We start from the raw sequence: 19,425 nt of genomic DNA, 5'->3' as shown, positions 1-19,425 counted from the left end.
TTTTCGCATTTGGAAATACCTTACCTTTCCGAAGTAATTTTTGTAATTTCAGAAAGAGTCTGCAGAATGCACAAAATGAGTGCTGTCATTTTAAAATGAAATAAGGAAATAGTGTAAACTTTTATTACAGAGTTGGATAGAGGTGAGAGCCTAAGAAGTTTTCAAAGGTACAACAGCCCTTATGCTACTCCACTTTAGAGTGTATTCTCGCTGGTACAAGAAGCCACTCGTCGTAGGGCTGTGTCGTATGCGAAGTAGAGTGAGAAACCCCTCCATTCATCGTGCTGACCAGCTATATTTGCTCGTCCATTCTTATTCTGTCTTACGACGAAATGAGTCCATTTACAAATTTTGTCATTGTATTCATCTTGTCTTATCCCGAATTAAGTGAAGAGATTTAAGTGCCGTTAAATCAACAGCAGAATCGTCTGCGAAAACTCCGTCAGACTGATAACCTTCCTATTCCTGAGTGACCATCCTCCTATCGGCAATTTGGTATTACAACTGAATTAACAACACCATGCATTACCTACTTGTCAGTATACAAAATAGAAAACAGCAATAGACTGCTTTGGAAAGTAACACACGTAAGAAGTTTTATAAACAAAAGTATATATATATATATATATATAGCGGCGTCGACATGCGGATCTTGTCAGTCGTACCTAGCCACCAGCTAGGTTCAACCACCTGATGATGTCGGACAGTTGCTCCGAAGAAATATTGTGGGATTTGCACAACGTCATCCGGCGGCACAACCGTGAAGACTATTTACAACAAAAGTATTATTTGGAGTTGCTGTTCTCTATGCTTGGCCCATAGGGTACATACATGTGACAGCGCCTGCAATTGAGAAGCACATTTCAGTGCTCGACAGCAAAAACAAGTCCGTCATAGATATGTTATTTAAGCGATCTCTTTTTCAGAAAATACCTATCGGAACTAACGAAAGACGAACATCTTAACTCAAGAAAATCAAATCCCGGAATCGCCAGTTCAGGCTATGATGCACTGCAGTTCCCATTAATAAGGAATGCGACTGAAAGTAAACCACATAAGTGCGTAAAAATACATATCTTTTTCTTATTTTTCCTGGCCTTTATCCCGTATCTTCACTGGACTGGCAGGTTAATTTGTTAACTTCCGGTTGTGCCAATGTGAGTGATAGAAGGTAGTCAGATGCTCTTTCTGCTGTAAGGTTTCTAGCTTATTTTTGGTATTCAAAGAAAGTGATGTGAGCTCTCGTTTCATTCGATACGTCATACTCGATAGCTGTCCACTGGATATTTTTCAAACAGAAAGTCTTGAGTAGTCAACATATTACGCAACAGAGTTTCTGACTACAGGCAGTTTAGTCTTTGGTTGTCAGTAGCATTGTCGTTGCCAATAGCATTCGGTGAGAAGTAAGTGAGGGAGTCGGGTGTTGCATACGCTAGTCTGCGGTCTGAGCGCATTGATACAAATACAGGGGATGTTGAATTTTGTAAATATGATTTTGTAAAGATCGATTTGAGAAGTGTGAAGTGTTTGATCGCGGTTAATTTATCATGACTCTGAGAAAGACAAATACTTTTAGTTCAGATTAGTCGCTTTGACTGTCGAGACGAGTCCAAGTAAAAATATTTGTTCACATGACTTACCGGAAACTGGGTGTTTGTGTTTGTGGTCATCATTTCATCATCATTCGTGACAGTGGCTAGATTGGACTGTGTAATAATTGGGACTTGGTACGGGTACTGATGACCGCGCAGTTGAGCGCCCCACAAACCAAACAAACCAAACAGGACTTGCACTCAGAGCTATAGATGCACTACTCCTTTACTATTTCAGTAACTAGTCTCTTGGTGGAGCAATATTTTTCTAATAGGAAGTAATTTTTATAAGGATGGTTGTAATTGTTAAGGAATCAGAGTTTCGAAATACAGTTTTTGAATGTTAGTCTCTTTCGATCATTTAAGAAGTTGAGTTTCTGTCGCTGTCTTCTCAAGAAAGTTGTATTTTCTAATTGTCTGTCGCCGCATTGCACTGAGCGGAACACAGTTGCACAAAAGTTAAACCAATGTGCTAAGAGTAGCCGTTCTTCCCTCGCTTTGCATTTGACAATTTTTTCCTTAGCTGGTTTCCTGATGCGCTGCATCCTTATTTTCATCATTTACAAGAGGTATCGAATTTCCGCTGCCACAAGTAACATGAAAATTTGTTAAGGCTAGCTCAGTATCACAGTTAGGACACTACGAGATCATTTATAGTTAAGCTTCGCATTTCAAAATTGTTATCGGGTTCAGTTTAGGTAAAATTTAGTTCAGGTCTCATTTACTTTGTCAGACAGTCTTATTCTTCTAGTGCAGTGTCACATTAGCGTGTATATCATTTAATGTTTGGAATTGTATGTAGTCAATTTTGGCTCGTAAATTTACAGGGAATTTTATAGAAGTATTGTGGTCATTTATTCTTTCAAAACTCGGTTTATGATTTTGTGTAGAGGTTTTATTCTGCTAGTTTTGTGAATCGGAACTGCAAGTATCGCACTGTGACGCCACGCATTGTAGCACTGCTCACTACACTGCACAGTACAGACTCTCACAGAACAGCTTCTTTAGGATACAGTTTTACGTTTTGTAATTATTTTTGGTAAAATTTAATTGCGGTACAGTTATACAGTTTCAAAAATGGTTCAAATAATTCTCTAAGCACTATCAGACTTAACATCTGAGGTCATCAGTTCCCTAGACTTAGAACTAACCTAAGGACATCACACACATCCACGCCCGAGGGAGGATTTGAACCTGCGACCGTTGCAGCAGCGCGGTTCCGGACTGAAGCGCCTAGAACAGCTCGGCCACAGCGTACACAGTTTCAGTTGGACCTGAGAGCTCTTTTTATCAGATAGCGTTTATGTAATCACACCACTTACATTGTTCAGGTTCACATTCAACACACGTAACTTTAAGAATAGGAAAAAAGTTCGGTTTAGTTAAGAGCAACAAGAACACATAAAAACCCTAAACAGTTACACTGCCCCCCACTCCTACGCCAATCCCTCACCCAGGACGGATATTTTGTGTACCCCAACCGTCTGCGCCTAATGTTATAATGTTATCCCGTGTGAAAGTGTGCGAACGTTTTTCTAAATGTTTGCAGTCGTGTAACTGAGACGGGATGTGGGTACCAGCTCGGTATTAACCAAATCGCCGTCCAGAGTGGCCGTGCGGTTCTGGGCGCTACAGTCTGGAACCGAGCGTCGGCTACGGTCGCAGGTTCGAATCCTGCCTCGGGCATGGATGTGTGTGATGTCCTTAGGTTAGTTAGGTTTAATTAGTTCTAAGTTCTAGGCGACTGATGACCTCAGAAGTTAAGTCGCATAGTGCTCAGACCCATTTGAACCATTTTTATTAACCTGATCCACCCTTCGCCTTTATAACGGCTTGAACTCTGCTGAGGACACTTTAATTGAGGTGTTTGCATGTCTGTGGCGGAATGGCAGCCCATAATTCCGCTAGAGCCGAAACTAGGGAAGGTAGTGATGGACCCTGGACTGCAGAGCGAAGTTGATGTCCTACCGCATCCCAAAGCTGTTCCATTGGGTTCAGGTCGGGACTATGGCCAGGCCAGCCCATTTCAAGAATTTTATTGTCCACAAAAAATTGCCCCACAGATGCTGCTTTATGATGGGGTGCATTGTCATGCTGGTACCAGAAATCAGTGTCTCCGAACTGTTCCTCTACTGTACGCAGTACACAGTGCTCCAAAATGTGTCCATATCTTCCTGAATTTAGCATTTTGTTCAGCGCAATAAGCGGACCATTCCCAGACCGTAACCCCACATCCTCCGTACATCACTGTTGGCCCTACGCATGACGTAACGTTCTCCAGGTATTCGCCAAACCCATATCCTTCTATCCGAGTGCCACAGTGATTCATCACTTCAAATCACTCCTTTCCAGTCATCCACTGTCCAGTGCCGTCGCTTAACACCTCCCTGCGCACCGTCATTGTGCTGGATGGACTGGTGGTAGCACTTTGAAACTGACGAGTGATTCCTTCCGCTGATTTCATGTGATTTTTTATAACGCAATGCTCGATTATTCCTGTCGGCCAAAGCATGAGGTCAGCCTGGTCTTGATTTATCCGTGGCTGATCGTTCGCATTTCCACTTCACAATCACATCATCAACAGCCGACTTGGGAAGCTTTAGAAAGGTTGATATTTCCAGTGTGGATTTCTTTCTGAGGTGACATCTAATGATTATTGCACGTTAGAAATCACTGAGGTCTCCTGACCGACCCTTTCTACTGTTAACGCTACACTACTGACAGCACAATATCCCCTTTCTTCTTTTACACTGGCGGGTCTGTCTCTCGTGGCACATTGCGGCGAATTCCACATTACATTGGACTGTCTTGATAGCTTTGGTCAGATAGTGATTATCAGTGATTATTCTTCTTGCAACAGACAAACATAAAACACCCTAAAATCTCAAAGACAATGTTTTAATGAAGATTGTGGTTCACTTTCTATTAATAGAGCAGATGACAGGCCACAATTAATGACTAACTAACGAAAACGACGACCAACGCGTAATCATTCTGTATGGCCTCTGGGTCATGAAAGACAAACTCTTAGAAAGGGGTCACTGGGTATCATCTGTATAAAGGGTCATGTCAGGCATTACGTGTGTAGTGGATGGATATCGACTTACAAGATGACCACAAGGAAACCGGATGTTTGTAATTTTTTGTATTTATTGTACTCTAAAAACTTCTCGAGAAAATAGGCTTTGTAGTTTTCCAACCATGTTAAACACGCTTGAAAACGGTACACATTCTTCGACGACCAGTGTGACTCTGCAGTAGAGTTCTCGCTCGCTGGCTGTGGGTGTGTATGTTTGGAGAGAGAGGGGGAGCTAGGTTAGATTCCAGGTGGAATCAAATTTTTAAACAAAAGTGCATGTTCTACGAGCATCTCCATGACGTGTAGAATAGATAAAGCCCAAGAGACCACTGAATTGAGTCTCGTTTCGGTCATTATTTTTGATTAGTCGGCACGTTCAAGATTCAAATAAAACACAACGTTAGTGCGATCTCCGTGAAAAGCCTCCGTAGACTTTTTCTACTAATTGCAGACCCACACTAGTCATTGGGAAAAGAGCGGCAGAATTTCTGCAAATGCATCAACCTTGATCTTTTGTGAATCTGCCCCATCCTACAGTGTGGACTGGCTTACAAGCCCAGCTTACATGCTACAGTCCTGACGTGAATGTCGACTGATGTCCGTGATAGACACCGGCAGCTGGGGCTTCAGTGCTTGGTCGTAACACGTACACTGTGAATGTCGAAGGAGAGGGGTTGTCGGGACATTTTAATCGGTTTTGCCCTTGGCGGTTGAATGACCATCAGCAACATCTGCAGCCGCCACGACATTGTCTGTCACTATCACAGAAAAATCAACGGACACTATTGTTTGTCGCTTCAGCGCTTTGTAATTTCACCGCTCATGCGATGATCGAAAGGACGAACCATTCTTCATTCGTCTTCAGTGAAACAGTTTCGGAAAATATAATTCAGTATTTTGAAATGGCACAACTGGAGTTATCACATAATTACTTTACTTTTAATGGGAGGGTTTACCAGAAGAAAGAGGGTCTTGCCATGGGCAGCAGTAGATCAAGCTTCCTGGCAGATTTATTCTTAAACACTTAGAAAATAATTTTATAAAGATAACAATAGAATCAAAAGTAAACAAGTACACTCCTGGAATTGAAATAAGAACACCATGAATTCATTGTCCCAGGAAGGGGAAACTTTATTGACACATTCCTGGGGTCAGATACATCACATGATCACACTGACAGAACCACAGGCACATAGACACAGGCAACAGAGCATGCACAATGTCGGCACTAGTACAGTGTATATCCACCTTTCGCAGCAATGCAGGCTGCTATTCTCCCATGGAGACGATCGTAGAGATGCTGGATGTAGTCCTGTGGAACGGCTTGCCATGCCATTTCCACCTGGCGCCTCAGTTGGACCAGCGTTCGTGCTGGACGTGCAGACCGCGTGAGACGACGCTTCATCCAGTCACAAACATGCTCAATGGGGGACAGATCCGGAGATCTTGCTGGCCAGGGTAGTTGACTTACACCTTCTAGAGCACGTTGGGTGGCACGGGATACATGCGGACGTGCATTGTCCTGTTGGAACAGCAAGTTCCCTTGCCGGTCTAGGAATGGTAGAACGATGGGTTCGATGACGGTTTGGATGTACCGTGCACTATTCAGTGTCCCCTCGACGATCACCAGTGGTGTACGGCCAGTGTAGGAGATCGCTCCCCACACCATGATGCCGGGTGTTGGCCCTGTGTGCCTCGGTCGTATGCAGTCCTGATTGTGGCGCTCACCTGCACGGCGCCAAACACGCATACGACCATCATTGGCACCAAGGCAGAAGCGACTCTCATCGCTGAAGACGACACGTCTCCATTCGTCCCTCCATTCACGCCTGTCACGACACCACTGGAGGCGGGCTGCACGATGTTGGGGCGTGAGCGGAAGACGGCCTAACGGTGTGCGGGACCGTAGCCCAGCTTCATGGAGACGGTTGCGAATGGTCCTCGCCGAAACCCCAGGAGCAACAGTGTCCCTAATTTGCTGGGAAGTGGCGGTGCGGTCCCCTACGGCACTGCGTAGGATCCTACGGTCTTGGCGTGCATCCGTGCGTCGCTGTGGTCCGGTCCCAGGTCGACGGGCACGTGCACCTTCCGCCGACCACTGGCGACAACATCGATGTACTGTGGAGACCTCACGCCCCACGTGTTGAGCAATTCGGCGGTACGTCCACCCGGCCTCCCGCACGCCCACTATACGCCCTCGCTCAAAGTCCGTCAACTGCACATACGGTTCACGTCCACGCTGTCGCGGCATGCTACCAGTGTTAAAGACTGCGATGGAGCTCCGTATGCCACGGCAAACTGGCTGACACTGACGGCGGCGGTGCACAAATGCTGCGCAGCTAGCGCCATTCGACGGCCAACACCGCGGTTCCTGGTGTGTCCGCTGTGCCGTGCGTGTGATCATTGCTTGTACAGCCCTCTCGCAGTGTCCGGAGCAAGTATGGTGGGTCTGACACACCGGTGTCAATGTGTTCTTTTTTCCATTTCCAGGAGTGTATATTACTGGGGTCATGCTGATGGTATATTGCTAAGTAGTATATGATGGCACAAAAGATACAATTCTAGCCACAAAAATATAAAATTCGCAGTAGAGAATGAAGGTAACAAAATTATAAATTACGTTGACCTCAGAATTACCATGTTATTCCAGGACAAGCCACTTTTCTGCACAGAATTCACAGCACACCCAAGCAATTCTTGACCAGTGCTTCTATCTGTAACTGATTCTAGCCCAAGTAGTTCCTCTGTGATGATGAAATTTTCATTCATTCGACGGATACAAATGAGTAATTGTGCAATGTCTTCGTTATCTCTACTCTCATCAATTGCCAAGGAAAACCAAAGAAAATCTTTGTTCGCAGTCTTTAGCTGTTCTGTGAGTTCATCACCAATTAAGTCAGTGGGTCGATCGAGCAATCCAAGCCAACATGTCGACACTCTGTAAAGCATGTTGGGTTACAACAGTGGTATGTGGTCGAGTGTTATCTGTTGGAAAACACCCCGTGGAATGATTTTCATGAATGGGAGCACAACAGGTCGAATTAACAGATTGATGTGCAAATTTGCAGTCAGGGTGCGTGGATAACAAGAGTACTCCTGCTGCCGTACGAAATCGCATCCCAGACCATAATTCAAGGTGTAGGTCCATTGCGTCTAGCATGCAGACAAGTTGGTTGCAGGCCCTCGACTGCCCTCCTTCCAACCAACGAACGGTCATCACTGACTCCAAGGCAGGACTAGCTTTCACCAGAATGAACAACAGAACGCAGCATGTCATTCTCAATGGAGAGAAGTCTTCCGAAGTGCCGGCCGGTGTGGCCGAGCGGTTCTAGGCGCTACAGTCTGGAACCGCGCAACCGCTTCGGCCGCAGGTTCGAATCCTGCCTTGGGCATGGATGTGTGTGATGTCCTTAGGTTAGTTAGGTTTAAGTAGTTCTACGTTCTAGGGGACTGATGACCTCAGAAGTTAAGTCCCGTAGTGCTCAGAGCCATTCTTCCGAAGTTAGAGCGATTTCAGGTGTGCCGCAGGGAGTGTCGTAGGACCGTTGCTATTCACAATATACATAAATGACCTTGTGGATAACATCGGAAGTTCACTGAGGCTTTTTGCGGATGATTCTGTAGTATATCGAGAGGTTGTAACTATGGAAAATTGTACTGAAATGCAGGAGGGTCTGCAACGAATTGACGCAATGTTCCAGTGAATGACAACCGAATGTCAATTTAGACAAGTGTATTGTGCTGCGAATACATAGAAAGATAGATCCTTTATCATTTAGCTACAATATAGCAGGTCAGCAACTGGAAGCAGTTAATTCCATTAATTATCTGGGAGTAGGCATTAGAAGTGATTTAAAATCGAATGACCATACAAAATTAATCGTCGGTAAAGCAGATGCCAGACTCAGATTCATTGGAAGAATCCTGAATACTGCTCGCTGGTGTGGGATCCGTACCAGATAGGGTTAATAGAAGAGATAGAGAAGATCCAACGGAGAGCAGCGCGCTTCGTTACAGGATCATTTAGTAATCGCGAAAGCGTTACGGAGATGATAGATAAAATCCAATGGAAGACTCTGCAAGAGAGACGCTCAGTAGCTCGGTACGGGCTTTTGTTGAAGTTTCGAGCCGGCCGAAGTGGCCGTGCGGTTAAAGGCGCTGCAGTCTGGAACCGCAAGACCGCTACGGTCGCAGGTTCGAATCCTGCCTCGGGCGTGGATGTTTGTGATGTTCTTAGGTTAGTTAGGTTTAACTAGTTCTAAGTTCTAGGGGACTAATGACCTCAGAAGTTGAGTCCCATAGTGCTCAGAGCCATTTGAACCATTTTGAAGTTTCGAGAACATACCTTCACTGAAGACTCAAGCAGTATATTGCTCCCTCCTACGTATATCTCGCGAAGAGACCATGAGGATAAAATCAGAGAGATTAGAGCCCACACAGAGGCATACCGACAATCTTTCTTCCCCACGAACAATACGAGACTGGAATAGAAGGGAGAATCGATAGAGGTACTCAAATTACCCTCCGCCACACACCGTCAGGTGGCTTGCGGAGTATGGATGTAGATGTAGATGTAGACCTCCACCCTTAACTCCAGTGGGTTCTCGCTTGGCACCCCTGCAGTCGCATACGGCGGTGGTTTGGGGTCAGTGGAATGCACGCTACAGCTCATCTCGTTGGGAGCTGTCCTTGAAGTTAACGATTGGTAACAGTTCGTTGTGTCACAGTAGTGCCAACTGCTGCTGAAGCTGCTGTTGCAGATGTAGCACGGTGCGTCAGTCATACGCAGACATGGCGTGCCACATGACTGTCCGGAGCCCACTCTTCTTACGACCGTACATTCCCGCGACCACCGCTACCAGCAATCATGTGCAGTGGCTACATTCCCCCATTCCTGCCAAGTCTTTTGCAATATCGTAGAAGCAAAATCCACCTTCTCGTAGCCCTATTACACGACCTCGTTCAAACTGAATGATGTGTTGATAGCGTCTTTGTCTCCGTAAAGGCATTCTTGACTAACTTCGTCTCACCAAGTCCAGTCTCGAGGCTAACGCTCCCACCGTTATAGCATGTATGTAAAGAAAACCTGATCTGCATACTCATAGTGGCGCTGCACTAAACATAAGCAACGTTATACTTCAAACAAGGAAAGCCGAAATGCATACTGAAAATACCAATATTAAGAGTCTAGTGGAAGCATAAAATAAATTGAGAAATAGTTGGGATATTGTTTTCGCAAGAAGTTGCAAGGTATCAGAAAGTATTGCAATATCCCCTGCCTTACGTATAACGATTCTTGGAACAGAGAAACTGAAACGCAAAAGAAAATGCTTTGTAGATGGAACACTAGAAGAACATGGGCCAAGAGGACGTTTTAAACTAAATGTGTTCAATGTTATTTTAGATACTGTTGTAAGTAACTTATTTATAAGGTAAATGTAAATGTCGTGTGATTAGGGCCTCCCGTCGGGTAGACCGTTCGCTGGGTGCAAGTCTTTCGATTTGACGCCACTTCGGCAACTTGCGTGTCGATAGGGATGAAATGGTGATGATGATTAGGACAACACAACACCCAGTCCCTGAGCGGAGAAAATCTCCGACCCAGCCGAGAATCGAACCCGGGCCCTTAGGATTGACATTCTGTCTCGCTGACCACTCAGTTATCGGGAGCGGACATTGTAACGTAAGCTGCCATAGACAACATGATGGCCAAATTTGATATTTTTCGGAACTATTTAAGCCTAGACGATTCATCACTATCAGAGCAATCAGTAAACATGATTCTTTGTACAGCGTAGACGTTAATCAGCAGGATTTGAAAGAAAAATATTTGCAGTTAAAAAAGATTCGTGAAGCTAATTTTGGGTCCGAGACACTTCCCGCTCCACGCCTTCTCAATGCTCTTCATAAGTGGAATTTTAATAACACATTTCTAAATATAGTGGTAGTCTTACGAATTTTCTGCACTTTGCATGTTACTGTTGCTCAAGCAGAGTGGTCATTCAGCGTTTTTACAAGAGGTAAGAATTTTTTGATAACTACAACAGGGTGAGAGCGGATTTTTGGATTGTCTATGATTGCAACAGTCACTTAACCTCCTCATTAGTTTAGAACGGGATTATAAAAGAGTTCACATTTAAAAACGCTAGTAAGAAAGTATAGCTGCGTTAAATTTCCAATATATGTCAACTGCGAGCATTAAAAAAGTTTCTTAAAAAGGCATTGTGTGATTTTTATGCATTAAAATCTTCTGGAACATAAAAATATATGTAGAACATAAAAATATATGAAGAGTCCTAAGAATGCTTACCTGGGGCCCGAAAACCCTAGCGCCGACCATGTGTGAAATCGTAACGATGAGTGAAAGTAGTTCGCTACAAAATATGTAGCCTCTGTAAGTTAGTTTTGGGGGTTTTAGTGGTCATACTACTGCTGAGTAGTGACATGTCTTATCTGGAGCTGCAATTGGGAAAACTGCATGAAACCATTCTCCAGCGTGGCAGAAGACGTTTTTCACGGGAATAAAAAAGTTTCTGGGATCCTCAATTATCTCGACGAATTGGCTCCTTGTAAATGAGAGAGCCTAAAGTGTACAACGATATACTGCAGTCGACTAAAACAGAGACAAAGCACGAAACTCGCAGTATTTATGCGGCGTTTGGGCACGTGTGGCCCCACTTAAGGAAGTATTACACGGACTGGAGATCCCCAGGGCACCGCAGCAGGCAAATCGCTATTGATTCCGGCAGAGCTGTTGTGTTCGTCGAAAGGGAAGACACGCCTGTGCTAGGGGAGATGCCCAGTGCAGTTTCTCAAACAGAAAATCTGAGTTACGGACTGTCTCCACTGCGAATCGATGTAGACGTATACCATTTGCAGGATCATTTCAGGATTATTCGTAAGTAACGATGCAAGTAAGCAAAATATTTATGAAAAGTAATATTTTTGTATATGCTTGATATCCTTTTGAAACACACATTTAGATAGTTCTCAGCATAATACACTTTTTAGCTGTGCACAGGGTTTTTTTTCCTTTATTAAACCTCCACCGCATTGTGAAAGTCGTCGGCGACTACAAAAGTATTTCGCTGTCCTGTGAATCGGTTCTTCGTTCTTCATAACACTCATATCAGCACCACAATCAGCCAATTTCATTTCTATCATTTACTCACAATTTCACATAATCCAGTCTGTTAGTAGACAGCTCTCGCTAATTCATGGACTCGTTCGTGGAGTTCATTGATGGTTAAACGCATGTCAATCGGATGGTTTCTTCAAAATATTCAACGACTTTATCAGTAACTACATATAATCTCCCTCTTCTTATTCATCTTTAATTTCCCTTACTTCCCCTTAAAAGTGTCGAGGTCGCTTTGGCCTGTCTCGTCCCCTCATAAAGTTTTCACAATAGCTGGAAAAGCGTTGGCAATAAATTGCAGGAACTATTGCCCGCTTCGCGAACAGAAAACGAATCACATTTGGCCGAATTTAAAATTGACAACACATTTTTAATCTCGCATCTAAGGAAAGCTTGATTGTCACTTTTTATGCGTTACTGGCCCCATCGGAAGACGAACGAAGTTTTCGAAGTCCATATTTCATTTCATTGGCACAAAGAATATGCTTTTTCATAATTACGCACTTGTTCCTATCACTTGAAAGAGGATGATTATACGAAACGGCCATAGCTTAAAATAAAATAAAATTGTCATTCTAGGAGTTATGGTGTTCAGTTCTGCAGGATTTTCTTCTATATTTATAACATAGCACCAACTAATTGCAAAAACATTAAATAATCGTGCAGAACAATTAATAACAAAAACTTTACAATGAACATTAGGATTTCCGAAAGATGCTTGAGACTTTTGGAAGTTGCTGCCAGATAACACACGATCATACGTGGCACCTACACTTTGTTTCCCCATATGATATTCTAGGCAGCGGATGTTCAAGACAAACGAAACTTACATCAGGTGTTCACTAGAGGCATAATAGAACCTTAATGTTGTCACAATATGACTGATAGTGTAAGCCATCCTCAGATTATTTTTCTGATGAGAGTATCATCGATGAATGATTGGAAGGAAGTGTTAACTAATTTGCACAATTTTTTTCACTTCGTGCATTAAATAGCAGTTCTCTTTAAATGTGAGTAAATGATAAATAATGTGCATGACAAAGAGAAAGGACACAATATTAACTTATCACAAGAATTACAAAATTATCGGCAAACTTCGTTTAAATATGTGAGAGTATTCCTACGAAATGATGTGAAGCTGAACATAACACTAGTAATCCCGAAGACAAACAAAGTAACTCTGCGATCATATGTAGTAGTCAGTCAAATGGTGCTCAAAAACACCAAATAGCGGAAGGTTTTGTATAAGTTTCCTTAAGACAAGCTTTCTATATTTTCGAGGGTTCTGAATCAGAATTTTCGAAGTCCCATCAAAATATCGGAGTGGAATTGGATCAAAAATGGACAAACCTCGAGAAATGGGACTTTTTTGGTTTTTCGCTTACAACTCCGTAACGACGTAATTTTCGGCAAAGTTTACAGTTTATGAAAATAAAGAACATAAAATTTCCCACAAAATAGGTCTCAGTGACTTTTTCGTCAGATGAACCATATGCAGTGTAGGGCGTTTTGACGTTAGTGCGCTTCTATTGCTGAGGAGATAGGCACATCCATTGCCAAATTCCATCCTCCAGTAGTATCACGATGTTATTGGAGTGGTTAGTAGTTAATACTTGCTGTGGTGGATGGGTAAGATGTTTGTGAGATTCAATGACGTCCCAACTCCTGACAGGGGGGAAGGCCGGTCCTTTGTGTCTGGTCTCCTGCGCTGGCAGTTGTTTACGAGTTCGCCCTCAGATGGCTGCTTAGAACGTACCTGTGGTTGGTAAATTAAATGTATAAAATTGTTGTATGTATTGAGTACAAGTGAGACGTGTGTTCTACATGTTGAAGTTTCTTTAACTAAGTCGATGAAAATTTAATTGATGCGGAAGCTAGGACGGTTGAGGCTGGTTGCAGCAAGAAAGAAACTCGATCTGCTCAACCGGATTTTGATTGCAAAACCAACTATTTTTTTGAGAGTCGGCTATTAGGCCAGAGTTTCTGGCTCAACAAGACAACTCCCCGCCAATCGATATATTGTATGGGTAAGCTGGGGCTGTGAGAGATTGTTCCGAACCTTGCTGAGAGACAAAACAATGAATTAGGACTCTCAATAATACGTCGTATTGGACCATTTCCTGACACAGATACGGCAAATTGTCCAGTAACATATCGAATGCACGAAGGTTCTGCACTGTAATCGTAAGCAGGTAGGGAAAAAAGAAAAAAAAACAGTGAAGTCCATATGCTACAGAAATTGATGGTGCTATGCAGAAAATTTTCAACTACCTCCGTGACAATGATGAGGAGAGTCAATTTTTCCCTTCGGTAGTTAACAGACCAGATTCACAGTGACTACCATCCTGATGTCAAGACTGAAAGTTCAACTATTGAACTGTGAAAGTAATGTAGTCACTGCTTCATCTGTGAAGAAATGAACTGTTGCTTGTTTCAAAAACGCTTGGTACAAAATTCTTACATGTAATTGGTATCACTCAAGACGGTCATCTCCAGAGGAAGATCGTCGGCATGTTGTTGAAACAACAGCAGACACATTCGATCGCAGGTTTACAACACAACGAAATATTCCCTCCACACCAGATTCTTACAGAGAACGACGTCCTCATCCCTGATACTGTGCAAAATTCGATAACCGACTAGCGACGAAGAAGAAGCGAGGAACTTGAACTCTTTTGTCACCACTGCCTGTTGGCCTGGCCACATTCATCTGTAAGAGGTACAGCTCTCAGAAACTGCCTTAGGATATAGTGCCTCCTACACAGAAGCCGTACGTTTTGAGGTGTCAGCAATGACGGCAAAGGGATTGGAATTTGATCCATCTGCATCATTTTAATTTTTCTTCGACAGTACCGACTACAGCACCCAAACTCTTGGTGGAAACAAGAGTTCCCCTGTAATGGGGGGAATCCAGTATACCACACCACACGAAGGTAAGCCATATTTCATATGGTTGCTCTTATAATATCCCACTGTGAAACTCATGAGTCATTATTGTAAGAAACGACATACATTGGTATCACCCCTAATTATTTACCTAATACCTGGTATGAAATGAAATTAGCCATCTATTATCTTACTTAGCTGTAACATAACTATACGTGGTGTAACAAAGACGTGTGACACAAATTGCAGGACACATTCCTGAAGAAATTATGTTACATGAACATCAGTCTGGAAACGCTTCGTTTCCATGTTACAAGTCATTTTCTCCTACTCATTAATCATGGAAAACACACAAAAACAGAACGTCAGAACCATGGGGAACATGCACTCTTGGTGACGTCTGGTTACGTTGTGCACCGCCAGTGCTTTGTTTTACATTTCCATGTTACCATGTTACCTGTAACTGTTAGTGTTCAGCGATCAGCACCACCGTTACAAACACACGGGTTACTGTGTAGAGGTGATCAGACATCTGGCTCGTGCAGTGGAAGTGTACACAGATGCAGAGATGCCAGACGCCCATTGATGTACGGCTTAGTTGACGGCAATAGCACTCGCGCTCTGTGTTTGCACCAGGAGAGATTACCAGGACGAAGGTACCCTGACAGGAAAAGGTTTCAATCCATTATCATAGGCTTAGGGAACATGAGACAATTAATCATGATACTCGCAACTGGGTGAGACCAAAAAGGACGGGGACACCACAATTCTTCATACAGTTGACGACGATCCTAGTGTCAGTATAAGACATGTAACTGCTACACTGAATGTTGACCACGACTGTCTGGCGAGTGTTGCACGAGGACCATCTGCATACATACCACTTACAGAGAATACAGGCACTATCAGCAGATGATTTTCCTGCACTACTCTTCTGCGAATGGTATATTCAACAAAGTGTCAACCCTAATTTTAGTGCAACTGTGCCGTTCACAGATGAGGTGTCGTTTCAACGAGAGCAGATTATAAAATTCCACAGTTGGCATGTATGGACAGACGCAATCCTCAAGCAGCCGTTGAAGTAAGTCATCAACAAAAATTTTCTGTCAATGTTTGAGCCGGCATTGTTGGGGACTGTTTGTTCAAATGTGTGTGAAATCATATGGGACTTAACAGCTAAGGTCATCAGTCCCTAAGCTTACACACAACTTAACCTAAATTATCCTAAGGACAAACACACACACCCATGCCCGAGGGAGGACTCTAACCTCCGCTGGGACCAGCCGCACAGTCCATGACTGCAGCGCCCTAGACCGCTCGGCTAATCCCGCGCGGCGGGGACTGTTTGGTAGGGCCTCACTTTCTTCCACCCAGGCTCAATGGACAAGGCTCTCACAATTTCGTAGAGACTGTTCTACCTGATCTATTAGCAGGTATGCCTTTAGCTGTGGGAGAAATCATGCACCTCGTGCACGATGGAGCCCCTCCTTGTTTTAGTATTAATGTTCGTCGGCTTCTAAATAACGGATTCGGTGACAGATGGCCAGGTAGAGGTGGGCCAATTGCCTGGCCTCCACGCTCTCCGGACCTTAACCCACTAGACATTTATTAGTGGAGGTATTTGAGAGTTCTTGTGTATCAAACCCCAGTGTGAGATCTTTAGAATCTTCATGCCCGTGCCGGCCGATGTGGCCGAGCGGTTCTAGGCACTTCAGTCCGGAACCGCGCTGCTGCTAGGTCGCCGGTTCGAATCCTGCCTCGAGCATGGATATGTGTGATGTCCTTAGGTTAGTTAGGTTTAAGTAGTTCTAAGTCTAGGGGACTGATGACCCCAAATGTTAAGTCCCATAGTGCTCAGAGCCATTTGAACCATTTTTTAATTCATGCCCGTATTGTGGAAGGCTGTGAAACCATACACAATACTCCAGGGATACATCAGTTTATCCGAGATTCACTAAGACGGTGGGTTGATGTATGTATCAGTGCCCACGGAGGGCATACTGGACATCTCCTGTGAAAAAGCATTGCTTGTGGTCGCGGCGTTCTGTTCGTGTGTGTTACCCAAGATTAATGAGTTGGAGGAAATGAGTTGTAACATTGAAACAAAGCGTTTCCAGACCCATGTTCATATAACATAATTTCTTCGTCTACAGGCGAGGAATGTGTCCTGCAATTTGTACAGTACATTTTTGTTACACCCAGCTCACTATCTCATTTTCCTACTGAGTCAAGTAAAGAAAGAGGCAGTGGTGCACGAAGCATTAAGAGGATGAAACATGTCTGAATTTCCTTAAAATTATTATATTAATAATGTAATATTATGATAATTGTTATTGTTGTTACCAAATGCATACTAAAGCATAATAAATATGTAAATCATGTAAATTATTTAAACACCTTTTAATTGACGTTTGAATGAACATCGTGGCATACTGAGAGATGGCGAGTTGCGTTTTAGTGGTTGCGTCTGGATTTACGCTAGCTTCAACATGCGCTACATGCCATACGGTTGGTCTGACGAAAAGAGACATTCGAAACTAGTTTATCGGAAATTTTATTCCCTTTATTTTCATAAATAAGTCTTCCCAGTTATATTCGAAAACCCCAAAAAGTCCCATTTTTTCGTGGTTCTTTCCATTTTTGGCCCACTTCCGGGCCGATATTTTGTTTGGAATTCAAAAATTCAGATTCAGCACCCCCTAAAACATATAGAAAGATTGTCAAAAAAAACTTCTACAAAATTTTACTCTAAGAATCACTATTTGACTGACCTGTAGATGACCGCTCTACGACGACTAGAAGTCGTGTCATCCTCTGTCGTATGGGTTTATTTGAATGCGGTATGATGCAGCACAGTGTCAACACATCGCTTTCGCTGTTTTTGTCAACTTTCCAGACCTTGAAGCCACTGTAGTTCATATGCCGTCAACAGGCTGAGTGCATCCTGCTCCACTGCTCCCAACAAGGAAAACTTCCTGGCAGTTTCAGGATTCAATCCAGGGTTCTCCGCATGACAGTCAGACACGTTGACTATTCAGCTTAGGAGGAGGAACACCAACGTGAGTGGAAGACTTAAATTTATTGGAAGAAATCTGGATGACAGCAGTGCATGTGCTAAAATACCAAATATACACATTTGTGCAATCTATTCTGCAGCATTGTTCCAGTGTAATCGCAGGCTTGGAAGCAGCCAACGAAAGAATTCAGTGGCGAGTTGCTAGTGATAGTATTGTAAAAGGTTAGTATGATACACGCTAAATTTGCAACCAAAATGCACAGCCATTTTGATTGAAAATCTTTTATGCATCTACAGCTATGCTCCACAAGCCACTTTAGGGTGTGCGGTGGAGGGTAAAAACATGGTTTCAAATGGCTCTATGCACTATGGGACTTAACATCTGAGGTCATCAGTCCAATAGACTTAGAACTACTTGAACCTAACTAACCTAAAGACATCACACACATCCACGCCCGAGGCAGGATTCGAACCTGGAACCGTAGCAGTAGCGCGGTTTCGGACTGAAGCGCCTAGAACCGCTCGGCCACAGCGGCCGGCGCGGTCGAGGGTACTTCTGGTGCCATAATATTTTCCCACCTTCCTGTTTCACTCACCAATGGCGCGCAGAAAGAGCAATTGTCGGAAAAGCTCCGTATGATATCTAATTTCTCTCATTTCCTCGTCGTGATCATTGCACGAGACGTATGTGGGAGGAAGTAATATGTTGTCCGACTTTTCTTGGTTTATGAACTCTTCAAAAGGACTCGCATTCATGAGGACGACGGTTCAAACCCGCATCCGGCCATCCTGATAGTTTTTCCGTGCTTTCCCCAAATCGCTTCAGGCAAATGCGAGGAAGGTTCCTTTGAAAGGGCACGACCGACGTCATTCCCCATCCTTCCCAAATCCTATGGGACTGATGATCTCGCTGTTTGGTTGCCTCGCCCCAAATCAATCAACCAAGTAACCTCTTGAAATTTCTCCATGGTGCACAACGCCCCTCTTGCCGCTTCTGTCACTGGGGTTTTTCTAGTACCTCCATAAACGCTCTCTCGCAGAGTAAACGATCCTGTTTGTATTTTCTCTTTTTCTCCTGTTAATCTTATTTGGTAAGGGTCCTTTTGGTCGAACGGGTACCTTGTAAGCCATTTCTTTCCTGGATGAATAAAATTGCCCTAATATTATCCCACGGAACCTCAAATTGGCACCTGCTTTGCCTACTACTTGTTTCATATGGTCATTATACTTTATGTCACTACAAAAAGGAGACGTTTCACGCAAAAACCTATACGTGAATTCAGAAAACCGGTATTCAAGATAGAATATGCAATAGTTCCGCTACCTCCATACTATGTGTCACACAGATACTAGAGATAGTGATAACTAGCAATAAAATATTAGGACGAGTACGGGGACAAGGAGATAGTCATACGACAGTGGCTGACTAATGTAAGTAAGGGTTCCCATCCTCCATGCACTGTACAGTGTCTTGTGAAGCACACCTGCTGATGCGTCTTCACAGCCGTTGTCAGGTCTGTTCCCCTGCTACCACTGAACACAACAGTTTATGTTCGCAGAGTCGCAGTGCACTTCCCGAAAGCTACTGAAAGAAGCTGTGTGTCTCCATTATCTCTCATATCCATGGAACCCCTATATGCGAAGCTGTACGGAAAAGTATATCAAGAAGGACACAAAGGAATTACAGACATTGGCTGCAAGAATTACAGGCGAT

This window comes from Schistocerca serialis, chromosome 3 (assembly GCF_023864345.2).
Source record: "Schistocerca serialis cubense isolate TAMUIC-IGC-003099 chromosome 3, iqSchSeri2.2, whole genome shotgun sequence".
Taxonomy (NCBI): Eukaryota; Metazoa; Arthropoda; class Insecta; order Orthoptera; family Acrididae; genus Schistocerca; species Schistocerca serialis.
This window is presented reverse-complemented; position numbering follows the sequence as displayed.